This window comes from Dromiciops gliroides, chromosome 6 (genome assembly GCF_019393635.1).
Source record: "Dromiciops gliroides isolate mDroGli1 chromosome 6, mDroGli1.pri, whole genome shotgun sequence".
In the NCBI taxonomy this organism is placed as follows: Eukaryota; Metazoa; Chordata; class Mammalia; order Microbiotheria; family Microbiotheriidae; genus Dromiciops; species Dromiciops gliroides.
Window position 1 is genome coordinate 216,095,976 of NC_057866.1, and position 20,298 is coordinate 216,116,273.

Sequence of the window (20,298 nt, forward strand, 5' to 3'; positions counted from 1 at the left end):
CAAAGGAAATATGATCAGAAAGAACCATGCTTTTAGACATAATAGAGGACAGCAAGGTAATAGAGCAGTAGGAGTTTTCTGGTAATTTCCATGAGGAAATAACAGGGGAAATGGAAAAGAATGATATTCATATCCTTAGATGCCTGTAAAACCAATGCAAAGAATGAAAATAAGAAATCAAGTGAACTTAAAACATTACACAAGAAAGCAATATTTTGTTGGTGATACCAATTAAATTTGTTGATATATAACTCATTAATGGAAGGGTACACAAAATCACAGAATCTTAGCATTATAGAGAACTTCAAAAGTCATCTAGATTCTAGACAAATGATCATGATGGTGATGATGACATTTATATAGCATTTCATCATTTGCAATTTTTTTGTTTTGCAATTTTTGTTATTCATTTTAAACTTAAATACAAAATGAGAAAAGAAAAAAAATATTCCATGTACATAGCAGAACATAAAGAGATGATTCTATAAAAAAAATAAATTTCCATTTCAAATGGTTTACCTTTTCAGAAATCTATGTAATAAATACTACATATTGTTTTCAAAGCTATCCAGTTTTTCTGTGATTCCTTCTAAGTTTTGCTCTCTGCTGTGCACTTTTTATTTTATTTTCCTTCCCTCTCTACCCCACCCTTGAGTAGGCTACAATTAAACATGAATATATGCATGCACATATGTTTATATAAACATATAAATGCACATGTATACACATGTACATGTACATGAAATAGTAGTATACATACTTATTTCTGTCAATTCTTTTTCTGGAGGTGGATAGCAACTTCTTTTATAGGTCCAAGTCTTTCCATATTTTCATCATTTCTTACATAATAGTAGTATCCCAGCACTATCATATAATACAACTTATTCAACCATTCTCCAATTGAAGTGCATCTATCATTTTAGCCCATCTGATAGATGTAGGAAATATCTCAATGTTTTTTTAATTTGCATTTCTCTAATCAACAATTCTTTGGAACACTTTTTTCATGACTATATGTAGTTCTGATTTCTTCATTAAAAAAAAACAAAAACAGAACCTTCCTGTTCATACCCTTTGGCCATTTGTCTATTGTGGAATAACTCATATTCCTATCAATTTGACAAAGTTCTTTATATATTTGAGAAATGAAACTTTTATCTGAGATATCATCTATGGAAGTTTTGCCCAAATTTTCTGCTTTCATCTTAATCTTGGATAAATTGGTTTTATTTGGACAAGATTAAAAAAATATGTATTATCAAAATTGTCCATTTTACATCTCAAATGCTATCTCTTATTTCTTTCTATGTTATTCTCCTATGAATGAATCTGTTAGATAATATGTTCCTTGTTCTAATTTTCTCATGATATCTCCCTTCATATCTAGATCATGTATCCATTTTGACCTCTTTTTGATACATGGTTTAAGATACTGGTTTATGCCCAGTTTTTGCCAGACTGCTTTCCCAACATGTTTTTTAACCACATGGTGAGTTCTTGTCCCTAAAAATATAAATCTTTTAATTTGTCAAACACAAGTTTACTTAGTTTTAATTTCTGTGAATTCTATGTCCACTCTGTTCCATTGATTTAACTTACTGTATCTTAGCCAGTACCAAATAGCTTTCATATTTACTGCCTTATAATATAGTTTAAGGCTTGGTACTGTTGGAATAGCCTTCTTTTGCATTTTTCATTAGTTTTAAAAAATTCTTGACCTTTTGTTCTTCCAAATTAATTTTATCATTTTTTCTGATTCAGTACAAAAATTTTAAGTAATTTGATTGGGATGGCATAATATAAATAGTTGGAATTTTTTTTATTTTTATTATTTTGACTTTTCCTACTCATAGTTGATATTTCTTCAGTTATTTAAATATGACTTTATTTGTATAAAGAATGTTTTATGATTTTGTTCATGTAATTCCTGGGTCTGTTTTGACATGTATACTTTCAGGTATTTTATGCTATTTACAATTAATTATTTTAAATAGTCTAAAACTATATTGAATAATATTGGTGACACATAGTGTAGTTTCCCTGTTTATCTCTTTTAATTAAATCTATTTTAGCTTTGACTTTGAGATCATGATTGCTACTCCTGTTTTGTTGTGTGTTTTTTTTAACATCAGCTGAAGCATAATATATTCTACTCAGGGCCTTTATTTTAACTGTGTGTGTAGATGTTAAATTTCTTCAACAAAATTCTTGCCAACATTTGCTCTGTATTTTCCTCTATCTTATTTTTCCTCTCCCTATCTACCTTAAGCCCCCTCATTCTTCTAATTTACTTCTATCTATCTTTCCCTCCTATTCCTTAATCTTTATTTCCCTCTAAGAGTCCCTCCCTTATCCTCTCTCTCATCTTCTAAACTCTGTTTGACTCATTTGTGATTAGGAAGTTTCCAGTACTACCAGCCACCCCTCCCCACTTGTCTCTTCTGTATCAGTTCTTCCTTTCACAGTTCATTTATATGAGATAATTGTTCCTTTTTACCTCTCCCTACCCAGTTTTAGTTTTTAGAATCACCCATCATGCTCCATTCAGCCTAAGTCTTTCTTTCAAATTACCTAAGTAATGATGACAGTCATGAGAATACTGATCACATTTTCACATATACAAAGTAAAAAGTTTGACCTTGAGTCCCTTATAATTGGTCTTGAATATTTACCTTATATTTTCCTGCATCTAATATATAAATTTTTCATTGTTCTATTCTATTTGTCACAAAACCTTAAAGTCTTTCTGTTCATTAAATGTTTTTTTCTTTTTCCCCCCAAGATTATATTTAACTTTGCTCAGTAAGATACCCTTGGCTACAACCCTAGGTCTTTTGAACTTTGAAATATAGTGTTCTAAGACCTATGGTCATTCAATGTAGAAGCTGCTTGCTTTTGTGTGATGCTGATTATAGCTCTGCTTTATTTATTTATTTTTCCTTGTTGCTTGAAATATTTCCCCTTAACCTGAGAGCTTTGAAACTTAGAACTTGGCTGTGACAGTTCTTTAGGTTTCCTTCCTGGGATCTGTTTCAGGTGGTGATCAGTGGATATATTCTACTTCTATTTTGCTTTCTTGTTTTAGAAATTCAGGGCAATTTTTAAAAATATTGCATCAAAATTATTTTTTAAATAATAATTTACAGGTAATCCAACAATTCTTATATTTTCCATCTTTGATTTGTTTTCTAGATAAGTTGTTTTTCTATTGTGATATTTCACATTCTCTTCTATTTTTCATTCTTTTGATTTTGCTTTATTATTTCTTTGTGTCTTATAACATCATTATATTCCTCTTACCCAATTGTAGTTTTCAAGGAGCTATCTTCTTCCTTAAATTTTTGGAACTCTTTTTTTCCTTAAGAAGAATAAAAAAGGTTTATTTTGTTTTTAATTTCTGGGATGAAATAATAATTTCCATAACAGTGTAATAAAAATAATGAACATGAAACTGCATCTCTATTGTGTACAATTTGCTTTTCCTCTTAAAGTTAATATGTAAATTTATTTTTTCCCCTTTTTTCTTCCCTCCCCTCCATCCTAGAGATGGCTACCATTAGACACTCATTCTAAAAATAAATCTATTTATCAGTTCTTTCTCTGCATGCAGATTGCATCTTTCATCACATTCCTTCATAGTTATTTTGGGCATTTATAATAATCAAAATGAATTATTTGCTCAAAGTTTTTCTTAAAGCAATATTGCTCTTGTTATATGCAATGTTCTCTTGGTTCTGCTCATTTTACTCTTCATTATTTTGGCAATTTTTCCCATGATTTTTTTCATCAAGCTCACTTCTTATAACACAGTAGTATTCCATCACAATCATACACCACCACTTTTTTCATCCATTCCCCAGTTAATGGACATCCCCACAATTTCCAGTTCTTTGCCACCACAAAGGTAGCTGCTATAAAAATTTTAGCACATTTGGTTATTTTCCTTAATCATCTTTGGAAACAGACCAAATACAATGGACTAGAAGACCCCAAAAGTCCTTTCCAGATCCAAATCTATGATCTATATGCAAACAATGGAAAACCATCTGCCAGAAGGATGTGTGCCCAGGGTTCTGCCCAAGCCTGGGCAACCTTTAAACCACCTATGGAAAACCTCCAAAACAGAATTCAAAGTTTAAAGTTCAAATGCTTTGACTCAGATTCCCACAACAACTGCTCTCATCAGGACAGAGGAAGCATCCTTTTTCTGTTTTTCTACTCATAGATTAATATCCAATTAGGTGAAGGAATTCAGATTCACCACTCTCATCCTTTTTGTTACTGCTCATTCACTAATTAAGATTTCCAGTTCTGTCTTCCAACTGAGCACAGCTATCTTAATTGGCTGGACTGCAGAGAGACTTTTCCTATTGTAAATCTAGTGCTTCTGCTAGCCACACATTAGAGGACTAATGCTACAGAGGAATGACTGACCTTTGCCAATGTCTCTCCTTTATTTACTCTTAAAGATTTCCCTGTATTCAATACCTGTCTCCAAAATAGGAGAATTAGCCTCCAAGTGCTCAAATTCAACCCCATCTCAGATTGCTGAGGAACAATTCTATTATTATTATTAGGCTCTATATTAAGGGGCTTGTGGGAAGGAAAGGGAGCAAGCATTTGTTGAACCTATCATGAGCTAGCAACTGTGCTAAAGGCTTTATACCTATCTCATTTGATCTTCACAATAATCCTTTGAGGTACTTAATACTATTATATCCTTTTCAGAATGAAAGAAACTGAAGTAAACAGAGATTAACTGAATTGCCCAGCATCACACAGCTAGTGTTTTGATCCTGGATTTGAACTTGGGTCTTCCTTATTAACAGCCATGCTCTATCCAATTTACCAATTTGAAATCAAATAGGTCAGAGATTCAGTTCATACTGTGACTACAAACATAAATCAGGTATGAAAGAGATAGTTTTAATATTTAAATCCCACAGAAAAAGTGAACTCTAAGCAATAAACAGACATAGAATAAGTGGGCTCTCTTCTCATCAGTGCTTTTTTAGTTTTTTGGTTGTTTTTTTTTTTAGTTTTTTGGTTTTTTGCTTTTGTTTCACTTGGGATAACTCTTTCCCACTCAGAGGGTCTCCTACTTCCTTCTGTTGTTTTTGCTACTTCAGCTGCTCCAGGGGTCAATCCTTTCAGCTTGAATGACCAAGAAGATGCCAGTGACTTTCTGAGAAACAATAAACTTATCTACTAAATGAAAGATATCACAAATTGGAATTGGCCTCATCCTTGACACAGGCTTGCCTATGAAGCCATGTGCTCATACAAGGCCTTGGTTTGTTTGTTTGTTTTGTTTTTTACCACTATTCATTCATTCATTCATTCATTTATCTACCTATCATCAATCAATCAATCTATCTATCTATTTATTTATTGGGTTCTTTTTGTTTTGTGGGGTAATAAAGGTTAAGTGACTTGTCCAAGGTCAAACAGCTAGTAAGTGTCAAGTGTCTGAGGTTGAATTTGAACTCAGGTCCTCCGGAATCCAGACCAGTGCTTTATCCACTGTGCCACCTAGCTGCCCCTTTACTGTCAGTAAAAAAAAAATGAAGCACAAATAACATGGATGTGCCACTAACATCTTAAAAATAACTTGCCCCAACTTGTGCTTATCATTTATCCCAGAGATAACCTCAGACCTATTTACTAAGAAACCAAGGAGCAAAGCTTTCTGTGGTGTGGTTCTCAGCTTCCGATGAGACTGCTCCCCTGCTCCCCTCCCCCACCTGGGTCTCCTACCACTCAGGATTTCTTCCTGGTTGCCTGCTGGGGTGGGACAGTCGAATCCTTCCCTTCAGTCCACTGGTACCCCTGCATTCCCCGCCCCCCCCCCCCCCGCCCCCACCGCCGCCAGACAGCTCTGGCAGGTGTCTGGTGTGTTGGCCAGATTGCGGGGTTAGGCTTTATTCATGGGCCAGCACAGCCCCCTGAAATCTATCTATAGCTGGAAAAAACTATCAGCCCGTATTTTTGTGTGTTTTTCTGCCCCAAGGGTTCTTTTATTGCTATTTTTGGGGTTATTGTATCAGGAGCCCTGTGAGTTTAATGTCTTTCCTCCGCCATCTTGGCTCTGTCCCCTGCTATCTTGGTTCCGCCCCCACCACCTTGGCTCCACCCCCTCCATCTTGGCTCTGCCCCTGAATGTTTTCTCTCACAGCCTAGCTAATGCGGGAATGTTTTCCATGACTACTCATGTATCACTTATTTTGAAATGCTTCTGTTCTAGTGGGTGGGGTGGGGGTGGGAATGGAGGAGGAAGAGAAGTTGGAACACAAATTTTTTAAAAATTGATGTTAATATTTGTTTTTACATATATTTTGGAAAATAAAATTCTATTCAATAAAAAAAATGTCAACATGTCCTGTCCTATTTATGAAACACATTTTCATATGCTTATGTGGGTGAGTTATGTCTACATATACTTTCAAGCTAAGTGCTACTGTATATGTTTGATAGTTAGGGCTAAGCAAACCTCCTTTAATTAACTGTTCAATAATCTATCAGCCTGGATTTCATCTCAACATCAAACCTCAATGAATAGATGTTCTTATCAGGCCCATTCTTAAGACTCCTTTGCCAGTTAGGATTTAAATCATTCCTTCACAGATTCATCCTGACAACTTTAGTTTTTAATAACCTTGGCCTTCTCTAAGATATATGCCCTTTGTTTCATTAATGTTTTATATATTTTTTATTCTTATTTCCCTAAATAGATTTTAAAGAACTTTAAGTCAAAGGTGATTCCTATATTTTCCACAAAGCTGGGCTCTTTGTTGTTACACTTAAGGTTTCCAAACAAAAAAGCTTCTACTTAGTGGACCCTTTCTCTTCCATACCTTCTGAGTCCTGAAGATGAATCAACTATGTGGTCAGAAATATTACTTTTGTTATTATATTATTGTAAAGAATGCTTACTATGTTAAATATGGTTCAAGAATTGATAAAATATAAGCTTTATATTTCAGAAAATCTAGTTTCAAATCCCAGTTCTGAAAGATACTGGCTATAAGACCCATGGCAAATGACAATCTCTCAGTTATTCCAGACAACTCCCTAATATTAAAATGTACTGATATGCATTGATACAGGGAGTTTTACCTTAAGGAGCTGAATTAGATGTTCAGTCAAAAAATAAAATAAAAAATATAATTATGCAATATTATTTTAATTTATTAAAGTATTATCTCCCAAACATAAGAAATTAATTGTGATTTGGGGTTTCCATGACCACAGTGATGGAATCACACTTTGTGACCATTAGTCTATTGGTATATTTGGTATGTATTTTATAAATGTTAGATGACGATGGTGGTGGTGGTGATTATTATTATTAATAATAATAATAATAATTTCCACTATACTACTCTGCTTCTCCCTATAGGAAAATCATAAAACTGTGTGGCTGATTTCCTTTAGATTTAATCAAGTGTTCTGGTATTTTTTCCTGGTAACTTCTCAGATCATCTTATGCGCATAAGGTATCAGTATATTAGTCACCGACAATAATATCTAAAAGTCCCTTAATTTGAAGACATTTGACTTAAATAGGAAGAAAAGGGGCCATGTGGCTGGTCTGAGGGGAAGTTAAAGGGATTATTCAGTAATTCTGTTTTGGTCCTTTTCTGAGAGGCTATTCAAATTCACACACATAATACATGGATTTTTTCCTGTCTGCTTCAGCCCACAACCATTCCGTTAAAGAGAAATGTAGTATTCTTTTTCTGTGGATGGGAAGCCAGGCTTCACTTATGTAAATGAATGCACTCCTGCTGAGGCCACAGCTAGACACAGGGGGACAATTACAGCCATGGAGGTGTGTGTTCCTCCCCAGCTATTCAGAGTGCTCACTTTATAGTCTAGTTATGTTCATTTGCATGCTAACATTATTACAAAGTAACCAAAATACAAATTCCCATCTTTTAAAAGTGTGTGTGTGGGAGCTTTTTTTGGGGGGTGTTGGTGGTGGGGACAGCTGGCCTCTGTTGTGGTTTTTTCGATTGTAAAGACCTAGAAAATGAAACCAACATGCCAACCCTTCTCCCCATTAGACCAAAATAAGGACAGTTCTACTCATTCAGGGCCAGCTTCAAGGCCATGATTTATCATTTTGTTTTTATTATTATCCTCTAAAACCTTTTTCTAATTTTCTTTACTGGATTTGAGATATGTTCATTCATCTTCAACTGAAAACATATCTAGATAGTTTTTTCTCCATGAGAGTCAGACTTTTTTCCCGCTTTTGAACAGTGGTTGGCATACAGTAGGCACATAATAAGTATTTATTGATTGTTGATTGATCACTTTTTCTTTCACTTAGGTTCCCTGAATATTTTGCTTCCATTTGAACATAAAAGGATGAATAAAAACAAAGCCACCTCCCAACTACAAGTGAATAATGAAATAGAACATATGCCCTGCAACACATCTTAACGTGATCACATTTAATACATTAAAGCCTGGACTAAAGAGAATTTTATTCTTGTTAATCTTAATTTACTTAACATAATAATAAATTAGAATAATAAATGAATTATACATCAAATCTCATATGTATCTTCAGCTTTGTTCAGTGTTTTGCCTCATCTGCTATGGATATTAAGGTACTAAAGTGATCCCAAAGGGCATTTTGGAAATTTATTTCTCTTTTTTTTCCTGGAAAACAACTCTAGCAATTTATTTTCAGTTTTAAAAACACAAATATTTTTTCTGATTGCCTTTAGGGAAGAAAACGAGTTGTTACTTAGGGGACCAAGAGGCAATGATAATATTGAGTTGGATTCTAAAACAAAAACTGGGGAAAATCATTGAGCCCCAACCATAACAAAGAAAGAATGGGCAAAGGATAGTAGCTGAAGAGAAATCTGACGTTTAAACCCAGGCTCCTACTGGTGCCCATGGCAACTTCACTGACAACTTGGTAAAAAAAAAATTCCCTTCTTTGATTGCTTTCATGGATAATCCCTGCTTTTTTCCCCCTGGGAACCATGACATATTTTTTTTTCTTTTTGGGGACGATGGGGGACTTTCTTTTATAATGGACCTAATAAATAATGGAGGGTTAATGTTCTTTGGACAACAAGCTGGGAAATTTGATCTTCCCAGAACACATTTTCACGCTCATAGAGGAGCAAGGCATTAGATTATCTCCTTCCGGAGAACCATAGGTAGGGTAGAATATTTTCTAGCTAATGTTTATGCTATTTTAAAAAATTCTAAGTGGAAGGCGGCATTAAATAAAATTCATGTAAGATAGGAAACTGACTTAAATTGCTCTATTGAGCTCAGCATGTGGCATTCATTCTTTCTAAATTTAAATAAGGTTTCCATCTGTTCTGTCATTCAGGAATCTCTGGTTAAACCATTGCATGAAGTATAGATAAACATAATAGGTATACTTTTTAGCTATAAAAGAGATATTAAAAGCTCAACCTCTCATTCCAAATATGAATTTTAAAATTGCAGTTCATTATTCAAGAACTATGACATAACAGTCGGATGTGATTCTGTCTAATTTCAGGGCTGATACCTTGCAAGGCCCATGTTGTCAAGTTGAGATCTTTTTGGGTGGAGATAGGATCTTGAATCCCCTCAAACTCTTGTTTCTATTTATGTAATCATTAGCCAAAGATGTTCCTACTTCATTTTATATTCAGGTCATGTTGGGGTGTCCAACTTTGTAAATTTCTATTTGTTTTTTCTGAAAATTTGTGGAATCGTGTGTGTGTGTGTGTGTGTGTGTGTATGTGTTTGTGTGCGGGAGAGAGAATTTATTTTGGAATATGTAACTGAGCAATGTATCTAACAGATGTTGTACTCCTTGGCTGATATATATGTATGTGTGTGTGTATGTGTATTTATATATGTATATGTGTGTATATGTGTGTGAATATATATATATATATATATATATATATATATATATATATATATATATATATATATTGTGTGTGTGTGTGGGGGAGATAATGAGAGGGTCACACAGCTAGTGTCAAGTGTCTGAGGCCAGATTTGAACTCAGGTCCTCCTGAATTCATGGCCAGTGTTTTGTCTACTGCCACCTAGCTGCCCCCTGGATGATACATTTGTGCAATTTAAAAATATAATAGGGACCTATTGCTTTCCTGGGATCAGTTCTCTTGACCATATTCTTTCTGGTCTCCTATCCACCTAGAGACAAATTCCCAGTTCCCTACCTACTCTCTGACCTCCAGTTCTTCCTCATATGACTTCATTTCATATTGGCACTCTATGGATTAGTCCTCCTGATAGCAGTAAGAACAAAGGGTAATAGGTAACCTTTGTACTCCATTGATATTCATAGAATAACAAGAGATCTAAAAGAAGTCCTCTAGTACCTTTGGCATGTTGCAAAACTGATAGAGAACATGAAAAACAATGGTACAGGATTTATTATCTACCTCTTTGGAAGGAGAATCTATATCAATTATGTCATTGATCCATCAAAATGTGGAAGTAAGTGATGAATGCAATAGAGACAAAGATAGATGACAAGGAAGACTATTTAGGTACCTATTCTAATATCTAATGCTGATGAAGGTCTAGTGGTACTGTACCAAACTATTGCCTTGGGAATGATTGGCCCTTCAAATTGTGGCTATTGCCAATGAGTCAAGGACAAAATAGTCATGTATTCAATGCAGAAAGGACAATGAGTCACACATTTGACTCGTATTTAGCTGAAGCAGCATAGACATTTGTAGCATTTCTGAATTAGAAAAAATGCAATATATGAAAATACTTGAACAAGTATGGCTATAAAGCAAGGATATTATTTATTATCATTGTTACTTCATTTCATTTAATAACAATCTATTATTTATACTTTGTTGTTATTAATTATTTATATTTACAAACATGCTGGAATGTAGATATTCATTAGTAGCAGATGGAAGAGAGCTATGAAATTTAAATTTATCACCTGAGGGGTATACCTCAAATCACAGAGTGTGTCCCTAGGCAAGAGTATATAGGTTCTAGGGACCCTGTGGATATCAATTCAGTCAAAATAATAGTTTACAAACCCTGACTGATGTGTTTACCTTTATTAGTCAGCCAGAGGTTACACACAGCTCTAAGCAAATGCATTTAGTGAAAAAGCATAATAAAAAAAGTAGCAATAAAACATTTCTCTTGGTAATACTTATCCACAAATAAACATATAAACCCATATCTAAATAAACATTCACCCACATATAAACACACCATCAGTGAGGAGGTACAAAAACGGCACACTTGTATGGGCACATACCACAGATGTGCCCAGCTGTGCAGAGGAACAACCTATATTTTTTGATGTTATAGCACCACTGATATTTTCTGATAATTTCATTGAACAATTCCAGATAAGCCTGCTTTCTGTTGGTTTTTGTTGTATATTGTCTCTTCTGGGCACGTTTCTACCAGACACTGCTCACGGAAGGAATAGCTTCTTCTGGTGGCTGTCAAACATTGTTGGATCACACATATGGTTGTGGAGCTTTCTTTCTTTTTTTCTTTCTTCCTTCTTTTCTTCCTCCTTCCCTCCTCCCTTCCTTCCTTCCTCCCTTCCTTCCTTCCTTCCTTCCTTCCTTCCTTCCTTCCTTCCTTCCTTCCTTCCTTCCTTCCTTCCTTCCTTCCTTCCTCCGTTCCTTCCTCCCTCCCTCCCTCCCTCCCTCCCTCCCTCCCTTCCTTCCTTCCTTCCTTCCTTCCTTCCTTCCTTCCTTCCTTCCTTCCTTTCTTTCTCCTCCTCCTTTTCCTTTTCCTCATCATCGTCCTTGTTGTTATCCTTGTCTTCATCCTTGTTCTTCTTGTTCATTTTTCTTGTTCATTCTTCTTGTTCTTGTTCTTGTTCTTCTTGTTCTTGTTCTTGTTCTCCTTCTGTTTCTCCTTCTGCTTCTTTCCTCAAAAAGAATCCTTGGCATTTGTGCTATTCTTTCCTTATGAGGATAGTGGATTCTTCCATGTACATTTAGTTGAAAGTCTTGAGGTTTCTCGTAAAATTTCCAGAGCAGCCTCCCATAACACTTCAAATATCTATCTAATTTGAAAACTTGGTTGGGAATGGTAGAGGTATGTTTCTTCTCTTTTTATTCCTTAAGAAGTAGCCTATCGCTTCCTTTGAGAGCCTAGATGGAACATTCTTTTAATCTCCAATAGGAGAGTCAGCCTCAGATGTTAAACTCTTAGAAGAGAAATAAGGTCACTTGCAGATTTCTTGCCCGGTTTCTAACTACAATTAATCTGTTTTTTTTTTCTTAAATTTAAAATTTTAGTTAGCAAGACTCAAAACTCTCAAGAAGACTCTAGTTTATGGGGGCATCTCCCATGCTGCACAAGAGGTATCAAATATCCAGCCTGCACAGTCTGTAACACTCCTTAGTGTTGTTGGAACCAAATAAAATTTGGAAATATTTCATGTAATAAATAAAAACACAATAGAGCATAGATGGTGTTAATATGTGGTTTTCTAAGTCAATATGCAACTTGGCAGACCTTCATTTTTATTTGAGTTTAACACTTCTGGGCTAGTTTACATTTAGACAGCATACTCTCTCAAACATGACATTTCAACAAACTGCCCGATTTCTTAAAGTCTATGATCCCCTACTTTCTTGATTATCAACCTCTTCTATTCTCCCATATATTTGAGTGGGCAGAAAAAGCCACTTAGGGACAAAAATAAATTCAGCAGACAAGGTCTTCATCTTCCACTCATGACTGGCTACATTCCTGTAATTACTATGTATATATGGCCAACAATCAATAAGTAACCAAATATTTGTTAACGATCTACTATATGGCAAGCACTGTACAGAATACTGAGAATACAATGACAAAAGATCCCTCGTATTGGGCTTCTAGATTCCCTATATAAGATAGAAAAGAGGTAGACATTCTCAGAAGAGAGTTAGACTGAACATATCTGTGCCTTAGGAGAGGCAGTGTGGTACAATGAAAGAGTACAGGCTCTGAACTAGGGGCATGCTAGTAAATAGTAAAATGCTTGTAAATTTTTAGAGTACAAACAGTGCTCTAAAAATATATATGCACAATATATTTAAAAGTTTAATCTGCATTATTAAGATTTTCTCCATCAATTTCTTAAGTCTAGCTAATGAACAAAACAATAAATCAAGCCCTGATTTTTAGACTTTGCCGATTTCTGAAGTACAAAATGTTGCAATGGAAACTTAACATTTGGCTCTCCCAGGTACAAGGTGACTCCAGTACACCCCTGCTCTGGATTCAGAAGATGGGGTTAGATGCCCCCTTTGACACATCACCTGCATCTTGGGCAAGTCACTTATCCTGCTTCTCCCCGTGTTCTCATTTTGAAAAGTGAAGGAATTTTATTAGATAGCTTCCAAGATTCTTTCCAGATCTCTATTTGTGACCCTTTAATCCAATGCAGTATGGAAGAATAATTTTTGCTTCAAAGATGCAGACCCAGGAAAGTCTTTAGAGCCCAGAAGATGCATGATGACCTTTTATGGAATCACTGAGACCCTTTCTTAATGTGTGTATGTCTCTATGGGTTTCTATAGTAGACTAAACTATGAGGAGCAGTGAACTGTGGATATTTCTACTTTATAGAGTAGGCATTTTGCTTTGCTAATATTTAGTTCTTTTTCTGTGGCCAAGAGCCACTTTCTATTTCAGAGACACTTATTGTCTCAGAATAGAATAATACTATTCTGAGACAATAAGTGCTATCAAGTCATTGTTTAAGATTCTGTCCCATGAACACCAGAGATTGTTTGAAATCCATTAAAGTTACTCAAACATGCAAAATTACACACATGTATACATATGAAATTTGTTTGTATTTGAGAAGATCTGTGATTTTATTGGCAGCAGGGTTATTTGTGTTTACATTACCTTATTTCTTTGTGAATAGAGGGAGTTTTTATATATTAGTTCAGGGAATAAATTCTCAGTGTAAAAATCTCCCTCTGCTCACACAGAAATGAGGTAATAAACACACAAATATACACACAACACAAGCATATACACATGTCCTCTAATAAAGTCCTATGCTGATATATTATTTTCGTGGACCCTAAAAAATGTCTGCATCTCTGTCTGTCTGTCAGTCTACCTATCTATGTAAGCATTTTCATCAGTGTAGACAACCCCAGTGAAACAACGCCCTCCATTCATACAGTTTAGGAACCACTAAAATCTTATAGTCTAAGAGACTTGACTGGGATTATAATAAGCTAAATGATGGCCATATAAACAGTATGTGATAAAGGTAAGACACAAATCCAGGCCTTCCTGATTTTAAGGCCAACCTTTCATCCATTATGACCTGCTGTTCTTTGTTCTTTATATATGGCATTCTCTCTCTCTCTCTGAAAAGGCTACATATATATATTTTATTACCTATTCTTCAAAACTCCTCTTGATAGCAGTTTTAAAGTGTTTTCTCTAATATAAAGCCTAGAAAAGTAAGCCAATTACCAATTAGGCTCAAGTTTTTATTCAACTACTTACTTCATTAGGCCTTGCGAAGGCTGCATGGTAAATTAAAGTCCTGGACTCATTCTTAGATCATTTTATCCTTGCTTGTATTTTCTTTCTTAAGAAATATACTTTTTAATTTATGGAATAAAACAAACATTTCTATAACAGTATAATAAAATGATGATTGCACATGAATCTGCAAATCTACTATGCACAATTTGTTTTCCTTTTAAATATACAACAAAATTATCTCTATGTATGTCTCATAGAGAATCAGCATGAAAAGAAATTTGACCTCTGTGTGTATATAATGATTAACTGAAGCAATTTACTGGGATGATTATAGGACCTTTCATTTGCAAATTATTAGTTATTTATCTGAGCTGTTTAATCAACTTGAAGGTAATGCTAAAAGTTTTCAGAAGAAAAAATCAAAGCAATCTAGTCATAAAAAATCCTGTAAATCACTTTTGATTAGAGAACTGCAAATTAAAACAACTAAGATAATACCTGACATGCATCAGATTGGCTAATATGACATAAAAAAGAAAATTATAAATATTGGCGGGGATATGGAAAAATTGGAACACCAATGCATTGCTGGTGGAATTGTAAGCTACTCTAACCTTTCTAGAGAGAGATTTGAAACTATGCCCAAAGAGTTATAAAACTGTGCCTACCCAGTAAACCCACCACTCTGTACTTTTGGGATACTCTATATTCCAAAGACATCAAAGAAAAAGGAAAAGAACCTATATGTACAAAATGTGGTGACAAAGAATTGAAAATTAAGGGGATGCTTATCAATTGGGGAATGGCTAGACAAGTTGTAATATATGATTGTGATGAAATACTATCATGCTATAGGAAATGATGAACAAGAAAACAACAATAACAATAACAAAAACCAAAAACAAAGAAAAAAAAAACAAAACCAAAACAAAACCCCAAACAAACAGAAAAAGAAATGATGAGCAGCTATTTGTTCTCTCTCTTCCCTGGTGCTAGGTTCATGCTCTTGGCTTGGCCCTCTTTTTAGGTCTGAAAGCCTGAGACCATAAAAAGTTATGGAAACACATGGTCAATCCTTTACTGACACATTATATTAATAAAATAATGATATGATTACTGCTCAAACTGGTGCTATAGCAATTAAAAACAAAAACACAGTTTTAGCTTAATTTAAAAAAACACACAGCTGGCAACCACATGTGGGTATTCAGAAGCCTAAAATCTCTGATTTTGATCTTTAATCAATTTTCTGGTTATTTAAAGTTTTGTTGAGATCAATTCTATAGGAGATTCTCAGCTGAGGAAGAGCATCTGAGGAACCTGGGAAAAACTTCTCTGCAATCACACCTGAGATCGCACTGGAATACAGAGCTGCATCAAGATGATATCCCAGATGGTATCTGTAGGTGATGAGACTTCCAGAGACTTATATGGACATTTCCCTTTTTGTTTCCCTTTTTCCTTTTACATACACTATTTGTAAGACCTACCTCCTAAAGGGGACTGCCCCCTTTAGTATTTTCAATGTGTCACTCAATTTTTTTTTCATTTTTTTCCCTTCACAATGTTAATCATCATAAGCCCCATAGTTAAGAACCCTTTGTAAAATATTTGTAATATTAGTTTGATTCATTGAGAAAATTATACTTTCTCAATGAAGCAAATGGGGGATTGTGAGAAAAGTGAGTACCCAGAGATTAGTTCCTTCATCCTTTCTTTCCCCCAAAGCAGAAAGTCCTGTTCTCCTTGCTGGGGACAAACCCAGGGAAACAAAAGAAATTGAGATAGACTCTTTTGTCTATTTTAAGTGAGTACCACACTTAGATAATGGACTTTGCCTTGGGCAACTTGAGTGAGGGTCTTCCTGAGATGTTGTCCATAGAATTCATTTTAATTTAAATCACCCTCAAGTCACGTCAACCTATGGAATTGAATGATGATAACAAATTAGCTTTGATTAGTTGTTGTCAAACTTACAGGCGATAAGGCATACAAAGTGCTTTGCACACTTCAAAGCTCTAAACCAGATATTATGTGACCAACTTTGGCTGCAAGGAAGAGATTAGAAAATCTACTTTTCCACTTTCTAGTAGTTAGGCATTATAGGCATAAACTATTATATTATAATGCCATTCCAGTGCAAAGCTAGTGATTTCTTTATTCTGAATTTCCTTAGCACAAGATTATTTTATCTATACCCTATTCATTTTAAGCTGTTATAGAAATGAATTGTGGATATATAGCTTTTCCATTGTTCCCAGATTGCTTCCATTACATTTGTTTTATTTCCTCCAACTCCTTCTTAGAGATAAATTTAATTCTTGTTGTGCATCCCCTACATTTCAAAGGACAGTATGGATATAGACTACTAGGGAGATAGAAGAAGTTTGTGTCACTTTCCCCTTGGCCTAGATTATTAATTTTTTCTCTCTCTCTCTCTGCCTTTCAATCTATTTTCCGTATGACTCCCATAATAATTTTCCAAAGTCAGTAGGCACCCACAACATCCAGTGACTCCTTTTAGGATAAAATACAAATTCCTTAGACTGACCTTTAAAGCTTCCCACTATCTGTCTCCAACCTATCTTTCCAGGTTTATTTTACATTAGACTTCTACAATATTTTTTGGCCCTATGGGACGTCTTCACTATTTGTTCCCTCTGCTTGTCTGGCCTTAATGTACCTCTATGCATTCTTCCAGGCTGTCCTACCACTGTGCCTTGAAGGTACCATCACTTTTGCATATCCACTTGTTGTCTTCCTTCATTGTTCAGGAGTCACTTTCCCTGGTGTCTTCTAAAGGTGTTTCCTCTCGTTTTGGATTGTTCTAACTAGGCTTCTCTTTCATCTCACAGGATTCTATCTGGAATTTGTTTCCCATGTGCATCTCATGGGGCAGTAGAGAGAAGACTAGATGATTTCAAGTCAGAGAAATGGTGTTTGAATCTTGAATCTTCCTTTTCATGTTTCTCTGGCATGGGCCAGTCCCTTCAACCCCTGAGCCTCAGTTTCTCCACCTATAAAATGAAGGCTTTGGAAAAGATAACCTCTGAGATTCTTTCCATTCCAGCTATAAATCTGTGCACTCGATGACAAGGTAAACACTTTGTAGTCAGTGAAGCTGCATCCCCAATGCCGGAATTTCATTGAATTAAGTGTCTGTTGAACTGACATTGACACAAGACACTGTAAAGGAATATAAAAGCTGTCACCAATACTGATGATCACAGTAGAACCAACATTGCTTGCATGACCCTGACAGAATTTGGACACTCCTTGAAATTCTAATATTTCATGATGGAAATGCTTTATTGATGCCCTTTCCCATTTATGTCCCAGTTACTTCTGGATACAAATAACTTCCCAGAGTTGTACAATGATAGCATTTGGCAGGGCAGTTAATATGCTAGAACCATAGATCACTAACAAGCAGAAGGATTGATATATTTCAACATCCATTTTCCAGGGCCAAAATTGATCATTAGGTTATCAAGAGTTCAGGGTTCTTTTCACTTTCATAGCTTTTGGGTATAAATAATAGTATTTATCAGGTTCTGATAACTTTCCTTGACATCAGCCCAGTCTTTCTAAGTTTCTCTCAATTCCTCATAGTTCTCAATTCATACTATATGCTGATATTCATAACATCCACTTACCACAGTTCAGCTATTTAGTCCCTAATCACCAATTAACCTATTGAATGTTTCAAACTAGGTGCCTGGAGACCTGTCTAATTCAACATGTCCCAAACTGAACGCATTATTTCTCCCACCAAAGCTTTCTCTCTTCCAAACTTCCCTATTTCTATCAAAGTCCCCAGCCTCTCAGGTTCACAAGCTTTGCATTATCCTCAACTTCTCATTCTGTATACAATCAGTTGCCAAATCTTGCTATCTTTTCTATTTTTGGGATGTCTTCCACATATGATTCCTTCCCTGTACCCATACAACTACCACCTTGGTCGTAATTACCTCTCACCTAGATTGTTAAAACAGTTTTGATATAGATTACAGGAAGCAGTCTCATATGCTGCTGCCAAAGGAAATTTTCTTCAACATAGATTTGATCATGTGACCTCCTGACAATCAGTTATACCATTGTGCTGTCCATTCTACATGACTGGAATGAAGTCCTCCCTTAGGTCCACCTCACAGAGCTCCTCTTTTTAAGACACAGTTCGATCACCACATTTTGCATAAACCTTTCCTGATCTCCCTTCCGTATTACCTTGCATTTAACTACAATGTACATAGTTGCATTTATAAACGTTATGTTTATGATTTATATTTTAAATAGTGTACATGTATATATATATACATGGATGTGTACACACATATATATATATACATAGATGTATACACCCATATGTATACACACATAGAGATTTATGCCCACATGTATATATACACATAATACACACACATATATAAATACATATACATGAATACACATACACATATATATGTTGAGGGCAGCTAGGATATGGATAGAGTGGCCTGGAGTATGGAAAACCACTGTTCCTGGGTTCAAATCTGGTCTCAGACTCTTACCAGCTGTGTGATCCCCTAGGCAAGTCACTTAACTCTGCCTCAATTTCCTCATTCATATAATGAACTGAAAAACGAAATAGCAAACCACTCCTTGACCCAGTCAGGGTCAAGATGTCAGACATGACTATAATGTCTGAACAACTACACACAGATATAATTGTCTGTATACCTTTCTTTCTCATTAGAATGTTGGTTCATTTCAAATAGAAATTGTTTCTTTGTACTTGTATGACCAGAACCAAGCTCAGTGCCTAGTATATACTAGGTGCTTAATAAATACTTAAAGTTTCACAGATTGATTGAATAACTATTTTGTTTCCTGTTCTTTTTAACAAAACATGCTGCTTGGAAAATTTAATAATATATATGGATATCCCCCCTCCCTTTTTTGGTTTGTTTTGTTTTTTTGCCTTTGTGATATATTCTTATCTGTGGTATCATTGAGTAAATAGCTAATGATCATGTAAGTCAATTTCCTTTCAGCAATTCCAAATTATTTTCTAGAATGAGTGGACCTATTCTCAGTTCTTCTGAGAAGGTATAAATGCATTCCCATGATCCTTCCAACAATAACTATTTCCCTCATTTTGTGGGAGGTCATCTTTGCTAGTTTTCTAGTTTTCAGTTACATTTTAAAGAGATGTGAGGGTTTAATTGCCCTGTCCCACCCCCTAATAGACTTTGACTTTCTTCCAAGACCAACAGTTGTGGAATAGCTTTTATGGGATCATTCTACATTTTTATTTATTTATTTATTTATTTATTTATTTATTTATTTATTTATTTATTTATTTATTTATTTATTTATTTATTTATTTATTTATTTATTAATTTATTTTTGCAGGGCAATGAGGGTTAAGTGACTTGCCCAAGGTCACACAGCTAGTAAATGTTAAGTGTCTGAGGTCATATTTGAACTCAGGTCTTCCTGAATCCAGGGCCTGTGCTTTAACCACTGTGCCATCTAGTTTCCCCACCCCCATTCTACATTTTTAGCATCATTTGAAATATCCAAGATTCTCCTGATCAAAATAGACACTAAACAAAATGTATATTTTTCTTATGTAGATATAAATAACAAGGCTTTTAAAAACATACAATGATATTATGTTAAAAGTGGAAGCAGAATTAGCTTTCAGAGCTGATTCCTTTCCAAAGATGTTAATAACTATTTGGACAGTAGAAAAAATGGCTTATTTTCTTTGTGTAAAATGACTGATACAGTTTGGAACTTCCTTTAAAAGTTCCCACG